General features: G+C 46.2%; 1 pseudogene; it reads left to right on the forward strand.

Annotated features, from left to right (window-relative positions):
- The first annotated feature begins 11,391 nt into the window (after nt 1-11,391).
- LOC148881195 (5S ribosomal RNA) lies at nt 11,392-11,510 on the forward strand (annotated as a pseudogene).
- The last annotated feature ends 11,470 nt before the right edge of the window (nt 11,511-22,980 follow it).

The following is a 22,980-nucleotide window of genomic DNA, read 5'->3' on the forward strand; positions in this document are numbered from 1 at the left end:
ACTCCATGGCACCCGGTCGAGTTCTCTTGTGATGACAAGGCAGTCTCGGTTCTGTGGAGAAGAGAGGCCTCGCGGCAGAATCAAATTCGGCAGGATAACGCAGCCCTTTATTAATTTTATTTTCGTTTATTAACTTATTCGCGAATGAATCAATTTGCCGATCTCAGAATGTGGCTGTGAATTCACCCCCTACCCCTCTCTTACGGGTAGAGAAAGAAGGAGGATGGGAGGAGGTGGTCTGTCCGCATTCCTTGTGGGCAGACCACCCAAGACCACCCACCCCCTCTTTTTTTTTCTTAGCGAAGTTAAGACAATGCGCGTACATACACAACAATACATAACACACAATGCATGCACAAAAAGACGAAAGACAAAACACGAAAAGGGAAGACAAGAACACAGCCATGTGCTAGTGTTGGTGAATGAGTTGAAATTATGGTAATCCACAATATCATCAGTCAACAAGCAGGTCTCGCCGAGGGAACGACCCCTCGTCTCTTGTGGGTACAAGCAGAAGCGCACCAAAAGCTAGGAGCTTTTGTCTCTTGTCGACAACCATTATAGCTGCAGCTATTTAAAACAATAAACCTCCGGAGTGAAATTAAAAAATCTCTCAATTTCCCATTTCACTTCCGGCCCTCGCGCCCAGTGAAATCCAAAAATCCACCCCTAGTGAATATTATAATTAGAATTATTCTGGTTTTACAGTATGATACCCAGGGCGCGGCAAACCAGACATATCTCGACCAGTATTAGCATCGATCAGTCGCGTGTAGACTATCTACACTCGGGCCCAGGATTGGAAACCCGCTTGGTCGAACCACCCGATCTAAAACAAGAATCAAGCTGGAATCAGAACCAGGTGATATCCAGATACCGCGTCACAAGCCCTTCACAATACGTGGATTACGCGCATAGAAATCCTTCTGGCCACAAAGGATTCCACATTCATTCACCCAACATAGCAGCATGCTAGCGGCACTCACCCGTGAAAACTCAACCGTGTGGTCAGGTCAGAATGAAGAGGCGCTTCCACCACGCACCCCCCAACCGCTTTGCACCCGACTGGCGCGGGTTTTGGTACCAGAATGTTGGATTATTTTTTATCGTTAGCCCTTGGTTCATTGCTTCGACGGGTGTAAATGGAGATCGATGGTTAAATCATCAGGGAGCCAGGTCTTGAACAGAAAGTTGATTTAATTGGGAGAGAACGGGACATCGTGGTATCGGCCGCGGAGGGAGCAGGAGAGAGAGCGAGCCGAACGGGCTGCAGGAGTATTTATGCGGCGCACAGTAATGACGCGACAGGATGTGACATAATGGAAATGAGACATCGTGTAAAGGAAGGCAAGATATGACGTATGAGGAAGTTCAAAATGTAAACAAAGACTACAGAGCGATGTTTAGAGATGTTTGTATGGCGAATTACCCTAACAGTTAATTTCTGGGGTTACCTGTTAGGGTTAAGGTTACTTTCTCGGGTTACTTGTCAGGGTGAGGGTTCTTTGTTAGGGTTAGGGTTACTTGCTGGGGTTACTTGTTAGGGATACTTGTTAGCGTTAGGGATAATTGCTGGGGTTACTTGTTAGGGACATTTGTTAGGTTTACTTGTTAGAGTTAGTGTTACGCGGTTACTTGTCGGGTTAAGGTTACTTTCTGGGGTTACTTGTTAGGGTTAGTTGTTAGGGTTAGGGTTACTTGTCACGGTTAGGGTTACTTCCTGGGGTCACTCGTTAGGGTTACTTGTCAGGGTTAGGGTTACTTTCTAGGGTTACTTGTTAGGGTTACTTGTCAGGGTTAGGGTTACTTTCTAGGGTTAGTTGTTAGGGTTAGGGTTAGGGTTACTTGTCACGGTTAGGGTTATTTCCTGGAGTCAAATGTTAGGGTTACTTGTTAGGGTTAGGGTTACTTTTTGGGTTACTTGTTAGGATTACTTGTCAGGGTTAGTGTTACTTGTTAGGGTTAGGATTATTTGTTAGAGTTACTTTCTGGGGTTACTTGTTAGGGTTACTTATCATGGTTAGGGTTAGTTGTTAGGATTAAGGTTACTTGTCAGGGTTTAGGGTTACTTTCTGGGATTACTTGTTAGGGTTACTTGTCAGGGTTAGGGTTACTTGTTAGGGTTAGGGTTACTTGCTGGGGTTACTTGTTAAGGTTACTTGTTGGGGTACTTGTTAGGGTTACTTGTCAGGGTTAAGGTTACTTTCTGGGGTACTTGTTAGGGTTACTTGTCAGGGTTAAGGTTACTTTCTGGGGTTACTTGTTCGGGTCACGTGTTAGAGATACTTGTTAGGGTTACTTGTTCGGGTCACTTGTCAGGGACACTTGACAGGGTACTGTAATATTCTATGATATATATGATGATATATTCTCCTCGCTGTCCCTCAGCAACTTTTCCACAAGCATCAACTGGTCCAGAATTCTTCAGCCGGGGTCCCCCAGATCATCACAGGCACCCCATCCTCTGGCCAGGTCACCCCGTCCTCCAAGAGCTCCCACCCGCTCCCGGTCAAAGGTTAGAATCAACTTTTTAAATTTTTCATTTAAATGACAACCGACGCCACCCGACAAGTTGTGTCCATCATTTGTAAAATCGCTTCAAATGACTTCTACTTGTTAGGGTTACTTGTTAGGGTTACTTTCTGGGGTTACTTGTTAGGGTTATTTCTTAGGGTTCGGGTCACTTGTTAGGGTGAGGGTTACTTGTTAGGGGTAGGGTTACTTTCTGGGGTTACTTTTAGGGTTACTTGTTAGGGTTAGGGTTACTTGTTAAGATTAGAGTAATTTGTCAGGGTTAGGGTTACTTTCTGTGGTTACTTTTTAGGGTTAATTTTTAGGGTTACATGTTAGGGTTAGGCTTACTTGTCAGGGTTAAGGTTACTTGCTGGGATTACTTGTTAGGGTTACTTGTTAGGGTTAGGCTTACTTCTTAGGGTTAGGCTTACTTGTTAGGGTTACTTGTTAGGGTTACTTGTTAGGGTTAGGGTTACTTGTCAGGGTTAAGGTTACTTTCTGGGTTTACTTGTTAGGGTTACTTGTTAGGGTTAGTGTTACTTTCTGGGTTTACTTGTTAGGGTTACTTGCTAGAATTAAGGTTACTTTCTGGCGTTACTTGTTACGGTTGCTTGTCAGGGTCATGGTCACTTGTGAGGGTTAGGGTTCCTTGTTAGGGTTAGGGTTACTTGTCAGGATTAAGGTTACTTTCTGGGTTTACTTGTTAGGGTTACTTGTTAGGGTTAGGGTTACTTGTCAGGGTTTACTTGTTCGGGTTACTTGTTAGGGTTAAGGTTACTTTCTGGGGTTACTTTTTAGGGTTACTTGTTAGGGTTAGGGTTACTTGTTAGAGTTACTTTTCAGGGTTAATGTTACTTCTGAGGTTACTTGTTAGGGTTAGGGTTACTGCTGAGGTTACTTGTTAGGGTTAGTGTTACTTTCTGGGGTTACTTGTTAGGGTTAGAGTTACTTGTTAGGATTACTTTCTGGGATTACGTGTTAAGGTTACTTGTTAGGGTTACTTCTCAGGGGTAGGGTTACTTGCTGGGGTTACTTGCTGGGGTTACATGCTGGGGTTACTTGTTAGGGTGACTTGTCATGGTTAGGGTTACTTGTTAGGGTTAGGGTTACTTGCTGGGGTTACTTGTTTGGGCTAGGGTTACTTGTTAGGGTTAGGGTTGCTTGTTAGGGTGAGGGTTACTTGTTAAGGTTACTTGTTGGGGTACTTGTTAGGGTTACTTGTCAGGGTTAAGGTTTCTTTCTGGGGTACTTGTTAGGGTTACTTGTCAGGGTTAAGGTTACTTTCTGGGGTTAGTTGTTAGGGTTACTTGTTAGGGTTAGGGTTACTTGTCAGGGTTATTTGTAAGGGTTAGGGTTACTTGTCAGGGTTAAGGTTACTTTCTGGGGTTACTTGTTTGGGTCACGTGTTAGAGATACTTGTTAGGGTTACTTGTTCGGGTCACTTGTCAGGGACACTTGACAGGGTACTGTCATATTCTATGATATATATGATGATATATTCTCCTCGCTGTCCCTCAGCAACTTTTCCACAAGCGTCAACTGGTCCAGAATGCTTCAGCCGGGTTCCCCAGATCATCGCAGGCACCCCATCCTCTGGCCAGGTCACCCCGTCCAAAAAGAGCTCCCACCCGCTCCCGGTCAAAGGTTAGAATCAACTTTTTAAATTTTTCATTTAAATGACAACCGACGCCACCCGACAAGTTGTGTCCATCATTTGTAAAATCGCTTCAAATGACTTCTACTTGTTAGGGTTACTTGTTAGGGTTACTTTCTGGGGTTACTTGTTAGGGTTATTTCTTAGGGTTAGGGTCACTTGTTAGGGTGAGGGTTACTTGTTAGGGGTAGAGTTACTTTCTGGGGTTACTTTTAGGGTTAATTTTTAGGGTTAGGCTTACTTGTCAGGGTTAAGGTTACTTGCTGGGATTACTTGTTAGGGTTACTTGTTAGGGTTAGGCTTACTTCTTAGGGTTAGGCTTACTTGCTGGGGTTACTTGTTAGGGTTAGGGTTACTTGTTAGGGTTAGGGTTACTTGTCAGGGTTAAGGTTACTTTCTGGGTTTACTTGTTAGGGTTACTTGTTAGGGTTAGTGTTACTTTCTGGGTTTACTTGTTAGGGTTACTTGTTAGAGTTAAGGTTACTTTCTGGCGTTACTTGTTACGGTTGCTTGTCAGGGTCATGGTCTTACTTGTTAGGGTTACTTCTCAGGGGGTAGGGTTAGGGTTAGGGTTCCTTGTTAGGGTTAGGATTACTTGTCAGGATTAAGGTTACTTTCTGGGTTTACTTGTTAGGGTTACTTGTTAGGGCTAGGGTTACTTTCTGGGGTTACTTGTTAGGGTTAAGGTTACTTTCTGGGATTACTTTTAGGGTTACTTGTTAGGGTTAGGGTTACTTGTTAGGGTTAGGGTTACTTGTTAGGGTTAAGGTTACTTTCTGGGGTTACTTTTTAGGGTTACTTGTTAGGGTTAGGGTTACTTGTTAGAGTTACTTTTCAGGGTTAATGTTACTTCTGGGGTTACTTGTTAGGGTTAGGGTTACTGCTGAGGTTACTTGTTAGGGTTAGTGTTACTTTCTGGGGTTACTTGTTAGGGTTAGAGTTACTTGTTAGGAATACTTTCTGGGATTACTTGTTAAGGTTACTTGTTAGGGTTACTTCTCAGGGGTAGGGTTACTTGCTTGGGTTACTTGCTGGGGTTACATGCTGGGGTTACTTGTTAGGGTGACTTGTCATGGTTAGGGTTACTTGTTAGGGTTAGGGTTACTTGTTAGGGTTAGGGTTACTTGCTGGGGTTACTTGTTTGGGCTAGGGTTACTTGTTAGGGTTAGGGTTGCTTGTTAGGGTGAGGGTTACTTGTTAGGGTGAGGGTTACTTTCTGGGTTTACTTGTTAGGATTATTTCTTAGGGTTAGGGTCACTTGTTAGGGTGAGGGTTACTTGTTAGGGTTAGGGTTACTTGTCAGGGTTAAGGTTACTTTCTAGGTTTACTTGTTAGGGTTAGGGTTACTTGTTAGGTTTAGGGTTACTTTCTGGGTTTATTTGTTAGGGTTACTTGTTAGGGTTAAGGTTACTTTCTGGGGTTACTTGTTAGGGTTACTTGTTAGGGCTACGGTTACATTCTGGGGTTACTTGTTAGGGTTACTTGTTAGGGTTAAGGTTACTTTCTGGGATTACTTGTTAGGGTTAGGGTTACTTGTCAGGGTCAAGGTTACTTTCTGTGTTTACTTGTTAGTGTTGCTTGTTAGGGCTAGGGTTACTTTCTGGGTTTACTTGTTCGGGTTACTTGTTAGGGTTAAGGGAAATTTCTTGGGTTACTTTTTAGGGTTAATTGTTAGGTTTACGGTGACTTGTTAGGGTTACTTGTCATGGTTAAGGTTACTTTCTGGAGTTACTTGCTGGGGTTACTTGTTAGGGTTACTTGTTAGGATTAGGGTTACTTGTCAGGGTTAAGGTTACTTTCTGGGGTTACTTGTTAGGGTTAGGGTTACTTTCAGGGTTTACTTGTTAGGGTTTCTTGTTAGGGTTAAGGTTACTTTCTGGGTTACTTGTTAGGGCTAGGGTTACTTTCTGGGTTTACTTGTTAGGGTTACTTGTTAGGGCTTGGGTTACTTTCTGTGTTTACTTGTTCGGGTTACTTGTTAGGGCTAGGGTTACTTTCTGGGATTACTTTTAGGGTTACTTGTTAGGGTTAGGGTTACTTGTCAGGGTTAAGGTTACTTTCTGTGTTTACTTGCTAGGGTTGCTTGTTAGGGCTAGGGTTACTTTCCGGGTTTACTTGTTAGGGTTAAGGATACTTGCTGGGGTTACTTGTTAGGGTTGGTTGTTAGGATTAGGGTTACTTTTCAGGGTTAAGGTTACTTTCTGGGTTTACTTGTTAGAGTTACTTGTTAGGGTTAGGGTTACTTTCAGGGTTTACATGTTAGGGTTTCTTGTTAGGGTTAAGGTTACTTTCTGGGGTTACTTGTTAGGGTTACTTGTTAGGGCTAGGGTTACTTTCTGGGTTTACTTGTTAGGGTTACTTGTTAGGGCTAGGGTTACTTTCTGGGGTTACTTGTTAGGGTTAAGGTTACTTTTTGGGATTACTTTTAGGGTTACTTGTAAGGGTTAGGGTTACTTGTCAGGGTTAATGTTACTTTCTGTGTTTACTTGTTAGGGTTGCTTGTTAGGGCTAGGGTTACTTTCTGGGTTTACTTGTTCGGGTTACTTGTTAGGGTTAAGGTAACTTTCTGGGGTTACTTTTTAGGGTTACTTGTTAGGGTTCGGGTTACTTGTTAGGGTTACTTGACAGGGTTAAGGTTACTTTCTGGGGTTACTTGCTGGGGTTACTTGTTAGGGTTACTTGTTAGGGTTAGGGTTACTTGATGGGGTTACTTGTTAGGGTTAGTGTTACTTTATGGGGTTACTTGTTAGGGTTAAGGTTACTTTCTGGGATTACTTTTAGGGTTACTTGTTCTGGTTAGGGTTACTTTCTGGGGTTACTTGTTGGGGTTACTTGTTAGGGCTAGGGTTACTTTCTGGGGTTACTTTTTAGGGTTCCTTGTTAGGGTGAGGGTTACTTGTTAGGATTAGGGTTACTTCTCAGGGTTATGGATACTTTCTGGGGTTACATTTTATGGTTACTTGTTAGGGTTAGTGTTACTTGTCAGGGTTAAGGTTACTTGCTGGGGTTACTTGTTAGGGTTACTTGTTAAGCTTAGGGTTACTTGTCAGGGTTAAGGTTACTTTCTGTGTTTACTTGTTAGGGTTACTTGTTATGGCTAGGGTTACGTTCTGGGTTACGTGTCAGGGTTAAGGTTACTTTCTGTGTTTACTTGTTAGGGTTACTTGTTAGGGTTAAGGTTACTTTCTGGGGTTACTTTTTATGGTTCCTTGTTAGGGTCAGGGTTACTTGATAGGATTAGGGTTACTTCTCAGGGTTAGGGATACTTTCTGGGGTTACATTTTATGGTTACTTGTTAGGGTTATTGTTACTTGTCAGAGTTAGGGTTACTTGCTGGGGTTACTTGCTGGGGTTACTTGCTGGGGTTACATGCTGGGGTTACTTGTTAGGGTGACTTGTCATGGTTAGGGTTACTTGTTAGGGTTAGGGTTACTTGCTGGGGTTACTTGTTAGGGCTAGGGTTACTTGTTAGGGTTAGGGTTGCTTGTTAGGGTTAGGGTTACTTGTCAGGGTTAAGGTTACTTGCTGGGGTTACTTGTTCGGGTTACTTGTTAGGCTTAGGGTTACTTGTCAGGGTTAAGGTTACTTTCTGTGTTTACTTGTTAGGGTTGCTTGTTAGGGCTAGGGTTACTTTCTGGGTTTACTGGTTCGGGTTACTTGTTAGGGTTAAGGTAACTTTCTTGGGTTACTTTTTAGGGTTAATTGTTAGGTTTACGGTTACTTCTTAGGGTTACTTGTCATGTTTAAGGTTACTTTCTGGGGTTACTTGCTGGGGTTACTTGTTAGGGTTACTTGTTAGGGTTAGGGTTACTTGCTGGGGTTACTTGTTAGGGTTAGTGTTACTTTATGGGGTTACTTGTTAGGGTTAGGTATACTTGTTAGGATAACTTTCTGAGATTTCTTGTTAAAGTTACTTGTTAGGGTTAAGGTTACTTTCTGGGATTACTTTTAGGGTTACTTGTTCTGGTTAGGGTTACTTTCTGGGGTTACTTGTTAGGGTGAGGGTTACTTGTTAGGATTAGGGTTACTTCTCCGGGTTAGGGATACTTTCTGGGGTTACATTTTATGGTTACTTGTTAGGGTTAGTGTTACTTGTCAGGGTTAAGGTTACTTGCTGAGGTTATTTGTTAGGGTTACTTGTTAAGCTTAGTGTTACTTGTCAGGGTTAAGGTTACTTTCTGTGTTTACTTGTTAGGGTTACTTGTTATGGCTAGGGTTACGTTCTGGGTTACGTGTCAGGGTTAAGGTTACTTTCTGTGTTTACTTTTTAGGGTTACTTCTTATGGCTAGGGTTGCGTTCTGGGTTTACTTGTTAGGGTTACTTGTTAGGGTTAAGGTTACTTTCTGGGGTTACTTGTTAGTGTTAGGGATACTTACTGGGGTTACTTGGTAGGGTTGGTTGTTAGGATTAGGGTTACTTGTCAGGGTTAGGGTTACTTTCTGGGGTTACCTTTTAGGGTTACTTGTTAGGGTTAGGGTTGCTTTCTAGGTTTACTTGTTAGGGTTAAGGTTACTTACTGGGGTTACTTGTTAGGGTTACTTGTTAGGGCTAAGGTTACTTTCTGGTGTTACTTGTTAGGGTTACTTGTTAGGGTTACTTGTCAGGGTTATGGTTACTTGTTGGGGTTACATGCCTTGGTTACTTGTTATGGAGACTTGTAAGGGTTAGGGTTACTTGTTAGGGTTAGGGTCACTTGTTAGGGTGAGGGTTACTTGTTAGGGTTAGGGTTACATTCTGGGGTTACTTTTTAGGGTTATTTGTTAGGGTTAGGGTTACTTGTTAGCATTAGGGTTACTTGTTAGGGTTACTTTCTGGGATTAACTTTTAGGGTTACTTGTTAGGGTTAGGGTTACTTGTCAGGGTTAAGGTTACTTTCTGGGTTTACTTGTTTGGGTTACTTGTTAGGGTTATGGTTACTTGTTAGGGTTAGGGTTACTTTCAGGGTTTACTTGTTAGGGTTACTTGTTATGGTTAAGGTTACTTTCTGGGGTTACTTGTTAGGGTTACTTGTTAGGGCTAGGGTTACTTTCTGGGATTACTTTTAGGGTTACTTGTTAGGGTTAGGGTTACTTGTCAGGGTTAAGGTTACTTTCTGTGTTTACTTGCTAGGGTTGCTTGTTAGGGCTAGGGTTACTTTCCGGGTTTACTTGTTAGGGTTAAGGTAACTTTCTGGGGTTACTTCTTAGGGTTATTTGTTAGGGTTCAGGTTATTTGTTAGGGTTACTTGTCAGGGTTAGGGTTACTTTCTGGGGTTAATTTTTAGGGTTACTTGTTAGGGTTAGGAATACTTGTCAGGGTTAAGGTTACTTTATGGGGTTACTTGCTGGGGTTCCTTGTTAGGGTTACTTGTTAGGGCTAGGGTTACTTTCTGGGGTTACTTGTTAGGGTTACTTGTTAGGGTTAAGGTTACTTTCTGGGATTACTTTTAGGGTTACTTGTTAGGGTTAGGGTTACTTGTCAGGGTTAAGGTTACTTTCTGTGTTTACTTGTTAGGGTTACTTGTTTGGGTTAAGGTTACTTTCTGGGGTTACTTGTTAGTGTTAGGGATACTTGCTGGGGTTACTTGTTAGGGTTGGTTGTTAGGATTAGGGTTACTTGTCAGGGTTTGGGTTACTTTCTGGGGTTACCTTTTAGGGTTACTTGTTAGGGTTCGGGTTACTTGTCAGGGTTACGGTTACTTGCTGGGTTTACTTGTTAGGGTTAGGGTTACTTTCTGGGTTTACTTGTTAGGGTTAAGGTTACTTACTGGGGTTACTTGTTAGGGTTACTTGTTAGGGCTAGGGTTACTTTCTTGGTTTACTTGTTAGGGTTACTTGTTAGGGTTAAGCTTACTTTCTGGGGTTACTTGTTAGGGTTACTTGTCAGGGTTAGGGTTACTTTCTGGGGTTACTTTTAGGGTTACTTGTTAGGGCTAGGGTTCATCGACACTTTTAAACTCATACCCCACCTAAAAAAAATACATAAATAACCTTTTCGGGTTTAAATGTTAGGGTTACTTGTTAGGGCTAGGGTTACTTTCTGGGGTTACTTTTTAGGGTTCCTTGTTAGGGTGAGGGTTACTTGTTAGGATTAGGGTTACTTGTCAGGGTTAAGGTTACTTTCTGTGTTTACTTGTTAGGTTTACTTGTTTGGGTTAAGGTTACTTTCTGGGGTTACTTGTTAGTGTTAGGGATACTTGCTGGGGTTACTTGTTAGTGTTAGGGATACTTGCTGGGGTTACTTGTTAGGGTTGGTTGTTAGGATTAGGGTTACTTGTCAGGGTTAGGGTTACTTTCTGGGGTTACCTTTTAGGGTTACTTGTTAGGGTTAGGGTTACTTGTCAGGGTTAAGGTTCCTTGCTGGGGTTTCTTGCTGGGGTTACATGCTGGGGTTACTTGTTAGGGTGACTTGTCATGGTTAGGGTTACTTGTTAGGGTTAGGGTTACTTGTTAGGGTTAGGGTTACTTGCTGGGGTTAGTTGTTAGGGCTAGGGTTACTTGTTAGGGTTAGGGTTGCTTGTTAGGGTGAGGGTTACTTGTCAGGATTAAGGTTACTTTCTGTGTTTACTTGTTAGGGTTACTTGTTATGGCTAGGGTTACATTCTGGGTTACTTGTCAGGGTTAAGGTTACTTTCTGTGTTTACTTGTTAATTATCCCAGCGGTGTTGATAAAGTATTTTTTTTTTTAGAATTTGTTTAGACTCCCCAATGTTTTGCTCTTTATAATTTTCATTTTTCCAATGTATTGAATAAACTACATTACTTTGTTTTTCATTTGACAGCCTATCTTTTGGATGCATTCATTTTTGCCTTCAAGTGTTTATCGGTTTGAAATAAGTAGGAATTTTGTGTTGCCAAAGGACTCTGTAGTTTTTCAGAAAGTCCTGCAATGTAAGGTAATGCTACTCCTCTCCTTTTAGTATCTTCAGAATTTTGGGTTGAATTCTCTATCCTTTTCTTTTGACATTTATTATGATTACTCTCTGTCTGGTCCTTGACGCCCTCTGCTGACGTAATCACACAGCGACACTGATCTCGTGATCAACCATTTCACCACATAATATTCATAGTTATACATAACATTTTAAGCGCCTTTCAAAGCTCCAAAGGCCACTTTACAGTCATGGGATAAGAACATTTTTTTTGTGCGAGTGAACAGGTGCAACCATTCGCGCCAGCGTTTACTCTACCCGGAATGAATGGGCGAAACGGATTGCATTGGAAGTGAAAGAAAAGTTACCCACGCGTACGGCCATACTACCCTGAGAATGCCCGATCTTGTCTGATCTTGGAAGCTAAGCAGGGTTGGGCCTGATTAGTACTTGGATGGGAGACCGTCTAGGAATACCAGGTGCTGTAAGCTTTTTTTTTTTTTGCAGCCACCCCAAACTATGTGTTTATTCAATACATTGGAAAGATGAAAATTATAAAGAGCAGTACATTGGGGAGACTCAACAAATTCTCAAAAAAAGACTATCAACATTGCAGGGATAATACAAGTGGGCTTCAATTGGCAGTACATTTGAACCTAAAAACTAGCAACCACTCATTTGACGACAATGAGGTTAAAACCTTAGCGAAAGAACATAGGTGGTTTGAAAGGGGGGTAAAAGAAGCGATTCTTATAAAACCACAAAATCCTTCATTAAACTGGTCTGGTGGGGTGAGGTTCAATTTGGATCGTTCATACAATAGCCTGCATAGGTAAAACAGATTAGGCAATAGTCGTAATGCTGATGAGGTGATACCGGTGGGAGTGGGGCAAATAGGCCAGTTGTTAGTCAGGAATGTAGGAACAATCAGTGGGGCCACAGGGAGTGGTCCTCTGCTCCCCCAAACTGAGAGTAGGGACCTATCATAGCTGTGTCCGGCGCCGCCATGTCTGGACATTAGGGATATATAAATAGGGCCGATACGACCAGTCAGACTTTAGTTCGCTGACGAAGCCTCTTGGATAGGAGGCAAAACGTCCGAAACCTTCAAATTTGTAGAGATGACGGCTGAAGAAACCTTCTCGTCGTTGTCAGGGTTAAGGTGCATTCTGGGTTTACTTGTTAGGGTTAGGGTTACTTTCTGGGTTTACTTGTCTGGTTTACTAGTTAGGGTTAATGTTACTTTCTGGGTTTACTTTTTAGGGTTACTTGTTAGGGTTACTTGTCAGGGTTAAGGTTACTTTCTGGGGTTACTTGTGAGGGTTACTTGTCAGGGTTAAGGTTACTTTCTGTGGTTACTTGTTAGGTTTAGAGATACCTGTTGGGGATACTTCTTTGGGTTACTTGTAAGGGTTACTTGTCAAGGTTAAGGTTACTTTCTGGGGTTACTTGACAGGGTATTGTCATATTCTATATGATATATATGATGCTATACTGTCCTTGGTGTCCCTCAGAAACTTTTCCACAAGCTTCAACCAGCTTCAACTGGTCCAGAAATCCTCCAATAGCTCCTACTGTCTCCCGGTCAAAGGTCAGAATTGACTTTTGAATTTTTTTCGTTTAAAGGACAACCGACGCCACCGAACACGTTGTGTCCATTTGCAAAATTGCTTCAAATGACTTCTACTGGTTAGGGTTCGGGACACTTGTTGGGGTTACGGTTACTTGTTAGGGTTAGGGTTACTTGTTAGGGTTAGTGTTACTTTCTGGGGTTACTTGTTAGGGTTACTTGTTAGGGTTAGGTTAACTTTCTGGGGTCACTTGTTAGGGTTACTTGTTCGGGTTAGGGTTACTTGTTAGGGTTAGCGTTACTTTCTGGGGTTACTTGTTAGGGTTATGTGTTAGGGTTAACACTACTTGTTAGGGCTAGGGTTACTTTCTGGGGTTACTTGTTAGGGTTATGGTTACTTTCTCTGGTTACTTGTCAGGGTGAGGGTTACTTGTTAGGGTTAGGGTTACTTGCTGGGGTTACTTGTTAGGGTTAGGGAGCTCCTACTGTCTCCCGGTCAAAGGTTAGAATCGACTTTTGAAATTTTTCGTTTAAAGGACAACCGACGCCACCGGACAGGTTGTGGCCATTTGCAAAATCGCATCAAATAACTTCTACTTGTTAGGGTTCGGGATACTTGTTGGGGTTGGGGTTACTTGTTAGGGTTAGGGTTACTTGTTAGGGTTAGTGTTACGTTCTGGGGTTACTTGTTAGGGTTAGGGTTACTTGTGAGGGTTAAGGTTACTTTCTGGGGTTACTTTTCAGTGTTAGGGTCACTTGTTAGGGTTAGGGTTACTAGTTAGGGTTATTTTCTGGGGTTACTTGCTGGGTTTACTTGTTAGGGTTACTTGTCAGGGTTAAGGTTACTTTCTGGGGTTACTTCTTAGGGTTACTTGTTAGGGTTAGGGTTACTTGTTAGGGTTAGCGTGTGGGTGAGGGTTACTTTCTGGGTTTACTTGTTTGGGTAATTTCTTAGGGTTAGGGTCACTTGTTAGGGTGAGGGTTACTTGTTAGGTTTAGGGTTACTTTCTGGGGTTACTTTTTAGGGTTACTTGTTAGGGTTAGGGTTACTAGTTAGGATTAGGGTTATTTGTCAGGGTTAGGGTTACTTTCTGAGGTTAATTTTTAGGGTTACTTGTTAGGGTTAGGGTTACTTGTCAGGGTTAGGGTTACTTGATGGGGTTACTTGTTAGGGTTAGGGATACTTTTTAGGGTTAGGGATACTTGTTAGGGTTAGGGTTAGGGTTACTTGTTAGGGTTAGGGTTACTTGCTGGGGTTACTTATTAGGGTTACTTGTCAGGATTAAGGTTACTTTCTGGGGTTACTTGTTAGGGTTACTTGTTAGGGTTAGTGATTAGGGTTAGGGTTACTTGCTGGGGTTAGTTGTTAGGGTTAGTTGTTAGTGTTAGGGTTGCTTTTTTGGGTTAAGGTTACTTTCTGGGGTTACTTGTTAGGGTTACTTGTTAGGGTGAGGGTTATTTTGTGGGTTGACTTGTTAGGGTTATTTCTTAGGGTTAGGGTCACTTGTTAGGGTGAGGGTTACTTGTTAGGGTTACTTTCTGGGGTTACTTTTTAGGGTTACTTGTTAGGGTTAGGGTTACTTGTTAGGGTTAGTGTTACGTTCTGGGGTTACTTGTTAGGGTTAGGGTTACTTGTGAGGGTTAAGGTTACTTTCTGGGGTTACTTTTCAGTGTTAGGGTCACTTGTTAGGGTTAGGGTTACTAGTTAGGGTTATTTTCTGGGGTTACTTGCTGGGTTTACTTGTTAGGGTTACTTGTCAGGGTTAAGGTTACTTTCTGGGGTTACTTCTTAGGGTTACTTGTTAGGGTTAGGGTTACTTGTTAGGGTTAGCGTGTGGGTGAGGGTTACTTTCTGGGTTTACTTGTTTGGGTAATTTCTTAGGGTTAGGGTCACTTGTTAGGGTGAGGGTTACTTGTTAGGTTTAGGGTTACTTTCTGGGGTTACTTTTTAGGGTTACTTGTTAGGGTTAGGGTTACTAGTTAGGATTAGGGTTATTTGTCAGGGTTAGGGTTACTTTCTGAGGTTAATTTTTAGGGTTACTTGTTAGGGTTAGGGTTACTTGTCAGGGTTAGGGTTACTTGATGGGGTTACTTGTTAGGGTTAGGGATACTTTTTAGGGTTAGGGATACTTGTTAGGGTTAGGGTTAGGGTTACTTGTTAGGGTTAGGGTTACTTGCTGGGGTTACTTATTAGGGTTACTTGTCAGGATTAAGGTTACTTTCTGGGGTTACTTGTTAGGGTTACTTGTTAGGGTTAGTGATTAGGGTTAGGGTTACTTGCTGGGGTTAGTTGTTAGGGTTAGTTGTTAGTGTTAGGGTTGCTTTTTTGGGTTAAGGTTACTTTCTGGGGTTACTTGTTAGGGTTACTTGTTAGGGTGAGGGTTATTTTGTGGGTTGACTTGTTAGGGTTATTTCTTAGGGTTAGGGTCACTTGTTAGGGTGAGGGTTACTTGTTAGGGTTACTTTCTGGGGTTACTTTTTAGGGTTACTTGTTAGGGTTAGGGTTACTTGTTAGGATTAGGGTTACTTGTCAGGGTTAGGGTTACTTTCTGGGGTTACTCTTTAGGGTTACTTGTTATGGTTAGGGTTATTTGTCAGGGTGAGGGTGTCATGAGCCAGTAGAATGCTGCTGTCAATTTCCTCATCACTGACTGTGGGACATTTAAACCCGACGCTGGCACTCACCCAGCGTCGGAAGATACTTCGCCTCACGCCCTGCCAGTACCTTGATCGTGAAATCAGTATGTGATTTGCTTCGCCCGAGGAATGATTCTAGCCACGAACGTGTTTGTTTTATTGCACCGCGTCGTAGGTTGTTCTGCACCCCCGTGTGCCTCTTGGTTTTCTTAGTTAGTGTGGTAGGGTGGATTGCCGCCGCTCACCCACTAGCATTGTCATTTAGTCATTCTTTGTTTTGTTCTACAAACTTTTTACCGGGTCCGCGTCTTCTCGGACCCGCGCTTTCTGGTAATAAATCTACTGCCTGCACCAACGCCTCTGTCCTGCTTAGCGATCCACCACCAACCCATAACGTTCCCGCTCGTCAGCTGCCATTGTCGCCGCCGGAACGTGACAGAATCTTCCGACCAACATGGATCCTGCAGACAGTAACCGTATCTTCTCCATCCTCGCTCAGCAGGCGGAGCAGCTCGGTCAATTGTTGCCCGCCCTTGCGGAGGTCCACCACGACATCACCCAATTGGCCCAACGGGTAGAAAGACTTGAGACCAGGGGCGACTCCGCCTCGGGGGCCGTCCCTTGCCAAACGATGAGCCGCGAACCCAACATCCCACACCCCGCCCGTTACGGAGGGGAACCCGGACGCTGTGCGCAATTCCTGCTGCAGTGCTCCATAGTATTCGACCAACAACCCTCCGTATACACCACTGACGCGGCCAAGGTGTCATATGATACCAGCCTGCTTGCCGGACCCGCAGCCGCTTGGGCGTTGGCCGTCTGGGAATCTCGGCCGGAGCTCCGAGCCTCCTTCCCGGACTTCACGGCCGAGCTACGGCAGGTGTTCCATCACCCGGTGAGTGGGCAGGAAGCAGAGGCCCAGCTGTGGATCTGCCGCCAGGGCAACCGATCGGCGGCGGAATATTACGTCGCCTTCTGTGTCCTGTCAGCCGCCAGCGGGTACGACAACCGCGCCCTGTGGGGGATGTTTCGGCATGGGCTCAACGCGGCGCTGAAGGACGAACTGGCCACCCGCGACGAGTGCTCCAGCCTTCGCGAGCTGATCTCCCTCACGCTGCAGCTGGACAACCGGATGCGAGAAAGGGCCCGGGAGCGTGCTGCCCAGGCTAATCCCGAGCCGCCGGCGGGGACCCGAGGGGGCGGTGCCCGGACCTTTCTGCGTGGGGGGCACGCGGCCGTGGAGCCTATGGAGATGGTGGGTGAAAGGCCGCTGCGCGGCCGTCGGAGCGACGCAACACCGGCCCAGCTTGCCAGCTCTGTGGGAAGTTGGGTCACAGAGCCCCGGACTGTCCGAGTTGGGGACTTCCCGGAAAGCCCTCCAGTGACTGTAAGTTGCCCCGTCCTCCCAAACTACGGGTCCCTTTAAGGTCCGCGGGTGGGTTCACGTCCCGGAGACTTGAGCTGGATGCCGTAATACACGGTCCCACCAGGACCATGTCCGTTCGGGCCCTAGTGGATTCGGGGGCCGACGGCTGTTTCATAGACCCGCGCGTCGTGTCTGCATTGGGTTGTCGGGTTGTCCAGCTGGGGGCGAGTCGGAGCATACTCGATCTCGACGGTCGGTTACTTGCCGAGGTTAAGCAAGAAACCGCGCCGCTTCGACTCGTACTCTTGGGCAACCACGTAGAATACCGGCGGTTCTTCGTAATGCCATCACGCTCGGTTCCCATCGTGCTCGGGTTACCTTGGCTGGGGACCCACAATCCGGCCATTTCGTGGGACGGACCTACCATTCAGGGGTGGGGCCCCCTCTGCTACGCTCACTGCCTCAGGTTAGCCACGGGCGGGTCGTCATCATTTCGCAGCTACCCACCGGAGGTTATTAGTTTAGAGGGGGTCCGCCCTGTTACCACGACCTACGACAGGCATTCAGCAAGGACCACGCCCTGTCATTACCACCGCACCGTCCCTATGATTGCGCCATTGACCTCCAGCCCAACGCTCCGTTCCCCAGTTCTCGGCTTTACAACGTCTCCCAACCCAAACAACAGGCTCTCCGGGACTACATTGACTCTTCACTCGCAGCCGGGCTCATTCGGCCGTCATGGTCACCCTTGGGGGCGGGGTTCTTTTTTATCGCCAAAAAAGATACATCGCTGCGTCCATGCAATGAAACTCAATGAAATAACTATCAAGAACAAATACCCGCTCCCATTGATTGACTCCGCCTTCGCGTCCCTCCAGGCCGCGACCGTTTTCACTAGACTCGACCTCCGGAGCGCATACCATCTTATTCGGGTTAAAGAGGGGGATGAGTGGAAGACCGCATTTAAGACGCCTCTGGGACACTTCGAGTACTTGGTGATGCCATTTGGTCTCACCAATGCACCCGCTGTGTTCCAGAATCTGATTAATGACGTCTTGAGGAATTTTCTGAACATTTTCTGTTTTGTTTATCTGGATGACATTTTAATTTTTTCAGAATCCCTCGAGGCACATCGCCAGCACGTCCGGCTGGTTCTGCAGCGGCTGCTGCAGAACCGACTATACATCAAAGCCGAGAAATGTGAATTCCACACCTCCTCCTTACCCTTCCTGGGCTTCATCGTGGAGCGCGGGCAGATCCGGGCTGACCCCGCCAAGACCGAATCGGTGGTAGAATGGCCCACGCCCACCGCTCGCAAGCAACTACAATGCTTCCTGGGCTTCGCCAATTTCTACCGCCGCTTCATCCGTAACTACAGCCGGAAGGCCCTCCCTCTCATCCAACTCACCTCTACTAAGACCCCGTTCGGGTGGACGGAAGAAGCGGACGCCGCGTTCCGCCTGCTGAAAGGGGCGTTCACTCACCCCCCAGTTCTCCGCCACCCAGACCCCAACGCCGCATTCATTGTGGAGGTAGACGCCTCGGACTCAGGCGTTGGGGCGGTACTCTCCCAACACTCCTCAGTCGACCAGGAGCTCCACCCCTGCGCCTTCTTCTCCCGCCGCCTCAGTCCCGCAGAAGCCAACTACGACGTGGGCAACCGGGAGCTGCTCGCCGTCGTATTGGCTCTTCAGGAGTGGAGGCACTGGCTCGAAGGGGAGAAAGAGCCGTTCACCGTGCTTACCGACCACAAGAACTTGGCGGTCATCCGGGCCGCCAAGAGGCTGAATGCACGCCAGGCACGGTGGGCGCTTTTCTTAACCCGCTTCTCCTTCACCCTCACCTACTGTCCAGGGACCAAAAACACCAAGCCCGACGCCCTATCGCGGATCCACGAGCCATCAGGCAAGGAAGACCTCGCGGAATCCATCCTGCCCGGCCGTCAGATCGTGGGGGCGCTCCAGTGGGAGGTCGAACGGAGGGTCATGGAGTCATTAAGAGGTACCCCGGTTCCCGATAACTGTCCCACAGGCAAACTGTTCGTTCCCCAGTCGCTGCGCTCGGAGGTGCTCCAGTGGGGGCACGCATCCAAGGTGGCGTGTCACCCAGGGGTGAGCCACACCGAGCACCTCGTCTCTCAGCGATTCTGATGGCCGCGGCTCCGCAACGACGTGGCGGACTTCGTGAAGGCCTGCCTGTCGTGCGCCTGTGCCATCAGCCCCCGGCAGCACTGCACCGCCCCCTACCCGTCCCCCCGCGCCCTTGGTCCCACATATCAGTGGATTTCATCACCGGCCTCCCCCCATCCCGTGGTAAGACGGTCATCCTCACGATAGTGGACCGGTTTTCCAAGTCGGCACACTTCGTGCCGTTGACCAAGCTGCCGTCCGCTATCGAGACGGCGACACTATTTGTCAAACACGTCGTCCGTCTCCATGGGATCCCTACTGACATCGTGTCGGACCGAGGGCCCCAGTTCGTATCCTGGGTCTGGAAGTGTTTCTGCAGGTCCATGGGGGCGTCGGCCAGCCTGTCCTCCGGTTACCATCCATAGTCCAACGGCCAGACCGAGAAGAAGAACCAGGACCTGGAGGCGGCCCTGCATCGTCCTTCGGCCTGGTCCATCCATCTCCCGTGGGTGGAATATGCCCACAACACCCTGGTCTCCTCAGCCACAGGTCGGTCACCATTTATGTCGGCCTATGGCTACGAGCCACCGCTCTTTCCCACACAGGAAGGGGAGGTGGAGGTCCCGTCGATACAACACCATCTTCGGCTGGCCCATTGGGTATGGAGGGAGACCAGGGAAGCCCTATCACGCACGGCGGCCCGGAACCAGAAGGTTGCGCATCGCCGTCGCCGTCCCGCGCCGGCTTACCAGGTGGGCCAGAAGGTCTGGTTGTCCACAAGGGACCTACGGCTGGCCGGGACCACTCCCAAATTGGGTCCGCGATTCGCGGGCCCCTTCGCAGTAGAGGCCATCATCAACCCGGTCACGGTCCGACTCCGGCTGCCCGCCTCCATGAAGATTCACCCGGTTTTCCATGTCTCTCTCATCAAACCGGTGGAATCCAGCCCCTTGGCCCCTCCTCCCGCCCAACCCCCCCCCCCCCCCGCCCCTGCAGATAGTGGACGGAGACCTGGACTACGCAGTGCGGGAGATCCTGGATTCACGGCGCAGGGGAAAGGGCATCCAGTACCTGGTCGACTGGGAGGGCTACGGACCGGAGGATCGTCAATGGGTCCCGCGAGCCTGGATCCTGGACCCGTCGCTCCTGAGGGAATTCCACGAGGCTTACCCGTCCAAACCGGGTGGACCGCCAGGAGGCGTCCGTTGAGGAGGGGGTCCTGTCATGAGCCAGTTGACAGCTGGGCCGGGCCTCCGCTCCCGCCGTCCGCCAGCTGCTGTCAATTTCCTCATCACTGACTGTGGGACATTTAAACCCGACGCGTCGGAAGATACTTCGCCTCGCGCCCTGCCAGTACTTTGATCGTGAAATCAGTACGTGATTTGCTTCGCCCAAGGAATGATTCTAGCCACGAATGCGTTTGTTTTATTGCACCCCATCGTAGGTTGTTTTGCACCCCCGTGTGCCTCTTTGTTTTCTTAGTTAGTTTGGTTGGGTGGATTGCCGCTGCTGACCCACTAGCATTGTCATTTAGTCATTCTTTGTTTTGTTCTACAAACTTTTTACCGGGTCCGCGTCTTCTCGGACCCGCGCTTTCTGTTAATAAATCTACTGCCTGCACCAACGCCTCTGTCCTGCTTAGCGATCCACCACCAACCCATAACGTTCCCGCTCGTCAGCTGCCACTGTCGCAGCCGGAACGTGACAGGGGGTTACTTTCTGGGTTGACTTGTTAGGGTTATTTCTTAGGGTTAGGGTCACTTGTTAGGGTGAGGGTTTCTTGTTAGGGTTACTTTCTGGGGCTACCTTTTAGGGTTACTTGTTAGGGTTTGGGTTAATAGTTAGGATTAGGGTTATTTGTCAGGGTTAGGGTGACTTTCTGGGGTTACTTTTTAGGGTTACTTGTTAGGGTTACTTGTTAGGGTTACTTGTAAGGGTTATGGTTACTTGTTAGGGTGAGGCTTACTTTCTGGGTTTACTTGTTAGGGTTACTTGTTAGGGTTAATGTTACTTTCTGGGGTTACTTCTTAGGGTTACTTGTTAGGGTTAGGGTTACTTTTTAAGGTTAGCGTGAGGGTGAGGGTTACTTTCTTGGTTTACTTGTTAGGGTTATTTCTTAGGGTTAGGGTCAGTTGTTATGGTGAAGGTTACTTGTTAGGGTTCTGGTTACTTTCTGTGGTTACTTTTTAGGGTTACTTGTTAGGGTTAGGGTTACTTGTTAGGATTAGGGTTATTTGTCAGGGTTAGGGTTACTTTCTGGGGTTACTTGATAGGGTTACTTGTTAGGGTTACTTGTCAAGGTTAGGGTTACTTGCTGGGTTTATTTGCTGGGGTTACATGCTGGGGTTACTTGTTAGGGTGACTTGTCAGTGTTAGGGTTACTTGTTAGGGTTAGGGTTACTTGTTAGAGTTAGGGTTACTTGCCGGGGTTACTTGTTAGGGTTACTACTCAGGGTTAGTGTTACTTGTCAGGGTTAGGGTTACTTGCTGGGTTTACTTGCTGGGGTTACATGCTGGGGTTACTTGTTAGGGTGACTTGTGAGGTTTAGGGTTACTTGTTAGGGTTACGGTTACTTGTTAGAGTTAGGGTTACTTGCCGGGGTTACTTGCTGGGGTTACTTGTTAGGGTTAGGGTTACTTGTCAGGTTTAAGGTTACTTTCTGGTTTTACTTGTTAGGGTTACTTGTTAGGGTTAGGGTTACTTGTTAGGGTTAGGGTTACTTTCTAGGTTGACTTGTTAGGGTTACTTGTCAGGGTTAATGTTACTTTCTGGGTTTACTTGTTAGGGTAATTTCTTAGGATTAGGGTTACTTGTTAGGGTTAGGGTTACTTCCTGAGGTTACTTGTCAGGCTTAGGGTTACTTGCTGGGGTTACTTGTTCGGGTTACTTGTTAGGGTTAGTATTACTTTCTGGGGTCACTTGTTAGGGTTACTTGTTCGGGTTCGGTTTACTTGTTAGGGGTAGCATTACTTTCTGGGGTTACTTGTTAGGGTTAAGGTTAGTTTCTGGGGTTACTTGTTAGGGTTACTTGTCAGGGTTAGGGTCACTTGTTAGGGTTAGTGTTACTTGTTAGAGTTAGGGTTATTGCTGGGGTTACATCTTAGAGTTAGTGTTACTTTCTGGGCTTACTTGTTAGGGTAATTTCTTAGGGTTAGGGTCACTTGTTAGGGTGAGGGTTACTTGTTAGGGTTAGGGTTACTTTCTGGGGCTACTTTTTAGGGTTACTTGTTAGGATTAGGGTTACTAGTTAGGATTAGGCTTACTTGCTGGGGATACTTGTTAGGGTTACTTGTTAGGGTTAGGGTTATTTCTTAGGGTTAGGGTTACTTGTCAGGGTTAAGGTTACTTTCTGGGTTTACTTGTTACGGTTACTTGTTAGGGTCAGTGTTACTTTCTGGGTTTACTTGTTAGGGTTACTTGTTAGGGTTAGGGTTACTTTCTGGGTTTACTCGTTAGGGTTACTTGTTAGGGTTAGGCTTACTTTCTGGGTTTACTTGTTAGGGTTACTTGTTAGGGTTAAGGTTACTTTCTGGGGTTACTTCTTATGGTTACTTGTTAGGGTTAGGGTTACTTGTCAGGGTTAAGGTTACTTTCTGGGGTTACTTGTTAGGGTTAGGGTTACTTACTGGGGTCACTTGTTAGGGTTAGGGTTACTTTCTGGGGTCACTTGTTAGGGTTACTTGTTCGGGTTAGGGTTAGTTGTTAGGGTTAGTGTTACTTTCTGGGGTTACTTGTTAGGGTTAAGGTTACTTTCTCGGGTTACTTGTCAGAGTGAGGGTTACTTGTTAAGGTTAGGGTTTCTTGTTGGGGTTACTTGTTAGGGTTAGGGTTACTTTCTGGGGTTACTTGTTAGGGTTACTTGTTAGGGTTAAGGATAATTGCTGGGGTTACTTGTTAGGGTTACTTGTTCGGGTTAGGGTTACTTGTTAGGGTTAGTGTTACTTTCTTGGGTTACTTGTTAGGGTTAAGGTTACTTTCTCGGGTTACTTGTCAGAGTGAGGGTTACTTGTTAAGGTTAGGGTTTCTTGTTGGGGTTACTTGTTAGGGTTAGGGTTACTTTCTGGGGTCACTTGTTAGGGTTAGTGTTACTTGCTGGGGTTACTTGTTAGGGTTAGGGTTACTTTCTGGGGTTACTTGTTACGGTTAACCTTACTTGTTAGGGCTAGGGTTACTTTCTGGGGTTACTTGTTAGGGTTAGGGTTACTTTCTGGGGTCACTTGTTAGGGTTAGTGTTACTTGCTGGGGTTACTTGTTAGGG

The sequence above is a fragment of the Hippocampus bargibanti genome, unplaced genomic scaffold, assembly GCF_051943395.1.
Source record: "Hippocampus bargibanti isolate YZ-2025 unplaced genomic scaffold, ASM5194339v1 Contig00117, whole genome shotgun sequence".
Taxonomy (NCBI): domain Eukaryota; kingdom Metazoa; phylum Chordata; class Actinopteri; order Syngnathiformes; family Syngnathidae; genus Hippocampus; species Hippocampus bargibanti.